We start from the raw sequence: 5,581 nt of genomic DNA on the forward strand, positions 1-5,581 counted from the left end.
TATAGACAAGGTTTCTTTGCAACATGTGACTTTACTATTTTCCAGGATAAAACTGTTTATTCTATGTCAGTACACTGAGAACACAGGCTCACAATGAAGACCTTGTACAGCTGCTTGAGCAGATTCAAATTATCTTTTAAGAGAGAGAAAAAAACCACTTTCTAACTGCATTAGCCACACACGTTTAGGCTTTTGTGTCATCAAGAATATAATTCAGGGGCCGGCCCAGAGGCACAGCAGTTAAGTTCGCACGTTTCGCATCGGTGGCCCAGGCTTCACCCGTTCGGATCCCAGGTGCCGACATGGCACCGCTTGGCAAGCCATGCTGTGGTAGGCATCCCACATATAAAGTAGAGGAAGATGGGTGGACGTTAGCTCAGGGCCAGTCTTCCTCAGCAAAAAGAGGAGGATTGGCAGCAGATGTTAGCTCAGGGCTAATCTTCCTCAAAAAAAAAAAAAATATATATATATATATATATAAAATTCAATCTCCTAAAATATAAATATTTTAATAGAACATGTTTAACCTCTGCCCATATGGTACCTAATGCATTTTGTCTTGTATTTTTGGTGTAAATTAATACCTGCATCCTAGGAGACTATGACTCAGATAACTAGATAATTTGTCATCCAAATGAGAACACTTTGAGAATAAAAGTAGATGCTGTTCATCATGACTCCCAGAAAACAGGCATAAATTGGGACTGTTTCAGAGAAACCTGGATGGATGATCACCCTGAACAAGCCCCAGTGCCTTGCCAATGTTTGATGGGAAGAGTCTGCTATGTATGTTACACATTCATTCCTCCCAATCACCCTTCCACCAGTGAGATTAGGTAGATGAATGGAGAGCAAGCATTTCTGTGCAGGGCCAGACCAAGAAAGGTGAAAATGTCCTTGCGGTTATAGTCCTATTGAATCTCATGAGGGAATAGCTTTATAATTTGAATTATCTACTTATTTAAATAAAAGGTTGTCAAATGGGAAAATTGTCACCATCTTTTTAGCCATACCACAGGGCTGCAACATGGAGACAGCTTCCTTATCTTTCATTCCTTTGTATCACAGAGTTTTGAGTTTAGAGCTCTTGTGCATTATCTCATTGCATCCTTGAGATGAATTCATCAAGGCAAGTCTTATTACATTTCCAATTTACTGAACAGGGACCACGATGTGCAGAGAAGTTAGATGTTTTTTTTTAATCTGATGGGAAAACATATATTATTGTCATGCCTATTTTCATTTCTCTGATCTTTTAGTGCAAGTATTTTTTTTTCATGTCAATTCATCCTTTCTGTTTTGTGAATTGCCTATGAATGTCCTTGCCCATATTTTTGTTAGGATGTTCATTTTTATTTTCTCTGATGTTTAATTTTTGCTTTTTATCAGAGCAATAAGTATATCTAATTTAAAAGTCAAATAGGGCTCTCTGGATTGTGAGGAAAACTAGCAGTGTCCTGCCCTATTGTTCCTCTCTCAACTCATCTAGCTTCCTAGTGGCAATCCTTTCAGCTTTTATCTGTTTCTTCTGATATTTATCTTCATATTTATGAATAATATTCTTTAATTTCTACTTCTTGATTACTTTGAATATTATATACGGACTTATTCTGATGGAACATAACAAATTAGCACTTATACTAAACACCCACCCACCTCACCCCAGGCACAAACCCTTCTCCCTTTTTTCTTTTTGAGGAAGATTAGCTCTGAGCTAACATCTGCTGCCAATCCTCCTCTTTTTGCTGAGGAAGACTGGCCCTGAGCTAACATCCATGCCCATCTTCCTCTACTTTATATGTGGGACACCTGCCCACAGCATGGCTTGCCAAACGGTGCCATGTCGGCACCCGGGATCTGAATGGGCGAACCCTGGGCCGCAGAAGCAGAACATGTGCACTTAACCGCTGTGCCACCGGACGGCCCCCCTTCTCCCTTCTAGTGCAGTTACCCTTTCTGATCACGTTGATATTTAATGTTGATATTAGCATGACTATGGAAACACTGTTCACTCGTGAGCTATGCAGTGTAGTACAATTATATTTCCCTTCTGGTACAACATTTTGTTCTTCCAGGAGTTAGCACTTGCCCATCTGCTCATTAGCTTCATTTTCTACGTCCTCTTACTAATTCTTCCCAAGCTCTCTGTCGGAGCTGAAGACTCCTCTCAATGTGTTATCTATTGATTCCTTTTCTTTTCACCTTTCGATCTTCCTGCCCAACCTGGCCAACCTGGTCTGCAGACCCATCACACAACTGCCATGCTGGGACTTCTCTCCGTCACCATCCAGTGAATTCTCGTCATCTCTCCCCATGTTGGTTCTTTGTTTCCCAGGTTCTATGTCTATTTTTTGGTTTGTTTGTTTGTTTGTTTGCCTTTGTTTTCTAATTATAATGTTGCATATCCTTCAGCAGCATCCTGAGAAAAGTGGACAAAAAGTAAAATCTTGAATCTTGGCGTGTCTGAAAATGTATCATGAGGGAAGATCATACCTTCTTCTTGCCCACCAAACGAGCCAGCCCATGCAGAGCAGGCGGACAGGGACACTGTCAGAGGTCCCAGGACTGCGGCACCCACTGTACCAGGAGGTGGTCTATGTGTGTGCTGAGGAGGAGGAAGGGGGTGACGCTCTAGGGCTGGGACCAAAGGGGAGGCATTCCAAGTTTCAGATCCAAGGGACAACGTGACCAGAGGTTTTGGCAGCAGCACACAGGGTCAGCTGGAGCTCGGGTCAGCAAACATTGTCTGTAAGGGTGAGACACTACATATTCTAGGCTGGGTGGGCCACACAGTCTCTGCTACAGCTCCTCAGTTCCGTCTTTGCAGCAAAAGCAGCCACAGTACGCCAATGAGCAGGTGTGGCTGTGTTCACAGAAAACTTATTTACAGAACCGGGTGGCGGTCCACCTACCATGCTGACCCTGAACTAGAGGAGGAGAACCAGAGGAGGAAGGCCCAGTTCAGAACCCCCCGCAGCAGGCCCAGCAGAAGCAGGGAGGGTCTGAGCTAGCAGAGGAAGCATGAAAAGGCTCAGGGAAGCACAGTCCCGAGGGAAACAGTCCACAGAGTTCAGTGATCAAGGACTGGACAAAGCTGGAGAGCAACAGCAGGGCTTCTATCCTGTATCCAGTGGAAGGTGGGGACAAACTGGTCTGGGGCAGACTCAGGCCAGGATTTCCAGACTTACCAAGAGAGAAATAAAGATGTTCTGTAAGGGGGAGGTGCCAGTCCTGAGTCCGGGACACTGCCAGGCCTGGGTCCCAGAGTCCTGCCCTCAGGCCAATGCCCTCTGCCCAGCTCAGAGGGGAGCTACACACACCAGGCCCAGAGGGATCCATGAAAGGAGGGGGCCAAGCTCCCTCCCAGGGTCCCCTCTGGGGAGAATCCAGAGAGCAGAGCCTGGACCCCAAGAAGCCTGCCTAGAAAGGGCAGTGGAGTTCCAGGGTTCCCTCGGTTTCCCAGGGCTCCCAGAGAGTAGGGCATGTGCCTGAGGCCTGCCCAGGGATGTAGAGGCCCACCTGGCCGGGCACACGTGGCCCACACAGCTCCCCTGGGGGTGCACACCCATGTGCAGACTGAGGCAACAGCTGTTTCCAAGCTCAGGGCTGCCCGCAGCTCTCCAGCTGCCCCTCTGCCTGCCCTCTAAGGGCTTGTGATAAAGGCTCGGGATGGGACACACAGGGGCAGGTGGGTGCACAAGGGCCTGGGCCTGCTCTAGGTAACTTCCAGTCCACCTGGTGGTGGTGGGGATCCAGTCCTTGGGGGTGCCCAGGCCCACCCTGTACCACCTACTGGTCTCCCCAAGACCATGCTCTGTCTACCCTAGACACCTCCACCTCCCCCTTCCTGCCTGTGAGGACCACACAGGAAGCTGCTGGCTTTGGCAGCTTTACTCCTCGACTCTCTGCTCTCATCAGCTTTCTCTGGGCCCCAAGGACAACCAGGTACATGTAACCCCGCTCCAATAACCAGGCCTCAGGGTGGTGTTCTCTCAACCTGGCCCACCTGAACCATCTCCCACAGACACTGCCCTGGGGGTGAGAGGCAGCAGAGACCCCAAGGCTTTGCTGAGGCTCCAGGTGCCAGATGATTCCAGATGCTGCCCAGCCTGAGCCCCAGTCCTCCCCTCCCCAACCTGGCCCACATCGCTCCACCAGCAAACTGCCAGCATGCCCTGGGTCACCAGGGACCCATGAGAAGGCAGCCCCTTGTCTCCCTGGGGTGGATACTCCCAAATCCCTGCCCCTCCCTGGAACCCAGAGAGGGCTTGGCTCCTGCACCCCCGTCCCTCCCCTCCTGACGGTGGGCCCAGGGGCACAGGGAAATTCTCCAGCAGGCAGGACTCAGGGCCCCCTGGAGGATTCCAGAGCCAGAACCTGGCCAGCCTGCTGGGGACTTCCATGTCCTCTGTTAAGGACATACTTTCCAGGCCCTGGGCTCCACCTGGGGTCTTGATCAGAGCATAGTCCTCGTGCATTTGCCTCAGGCTGGGGTGGGCAGCTGCCCAGACATGTTCTTCGGTGTGGCCTTGGGCAGCAGTAACATATGTGTCTGGATATACAGCCTCCCCACCCTATGGCTCCCAGGAGCCCAGTGAGCAGGTTCCAGGGCGTTGGGCTGGGGGGCAGCAAGGAGACATATAGAAGGTCCCAAAGGACCCAATGTCCACCAACTCAGCCCCTCCACCATCCTCCCATCCCAGCCCTCCACAGCCAGAGGGCTGCCACCAGGAAGGGGCTGGTGCTCACAAGCTGAGCAAGTATGGGCCCAAGAGGTGCCTGTGGCCTTGTCTGGGGTTCTAGGGAGTCAGATCATCTGCCCCCTGCACTCCTCATTCCATGGATGAGGCCCAGAGCTTGGAGGGGACCTGCCCCAGGAACCCAGCACAGAGCAGCTGCGACAGCTCCTCTTGTCAGGCTGCTTTCTCCATTGCCTTGGACTCAGGCTGCACAGACCCCAGTGCGGGGCAGCTGAGAGGGCAGGGAGGGTGCTGGCAGGGGGAGAAGGGCTGGGAGCCAGGCAGGGCCGGAGGCGACCAAAGCCAGTGTGATGCATAGCTGGTAAGCGGGGAGCTGCTGGGAACACTGGAGACAGAGCCCGGGAGGGGGTTCTCCAGCCCCAGCCCTAGCCTCAGCCCTACTGCACCAGTGGCCTGCGTGTGTGTGTCTCTACACAAAACTAGCTTGTGCAGTCCCTAGGCAGCACCCTGCCGAGGCTGGAGCTGAAGGGTGGAATTCTCCCCTAAGGCCCTGCCCTGGTCCTGCTAGGACTTCATCCATGAGGCCCCAAGGCAGGGCCTTCACCCTTCAAAGCCCCTCAACCAGCAGAGAGTGGCTACAGGCCTCAGGAATGGGCCAGTGAGTGGGTGACAGGGCCACCCTGGCAATGGTGTCCAGTTCCCAGCAGCAGCAGTGGGGACAGGCGCTGGGCCCCTCTAAGGTACCTGGGCAGCCGGATGTGGGGGTGGGGAAGGCAGTTCTGTCTGCTCAGGGTCGGCAGTCCCCTTTGGGGCCTTTGCTGCAGATGAGGACAGCAGGTTGGGGCTCCAGCCACCATCCTCCAAAGTGTAGCCCAGGGTCT

Source organism: Equus caballus, chromosome 7 (genome assembly GCF_041296265.1).
Source record: "Equus caballus isolate H_3958 breed thoroughbred chromosome 7, TB-T2T, whole genome shotgun sequence".
Taxonomy (NCBI): Eukaryota; Metazoa; Chordata; class Mammalia; order Perissodactyla; family Equidae; genus Equus; species Equus caballus.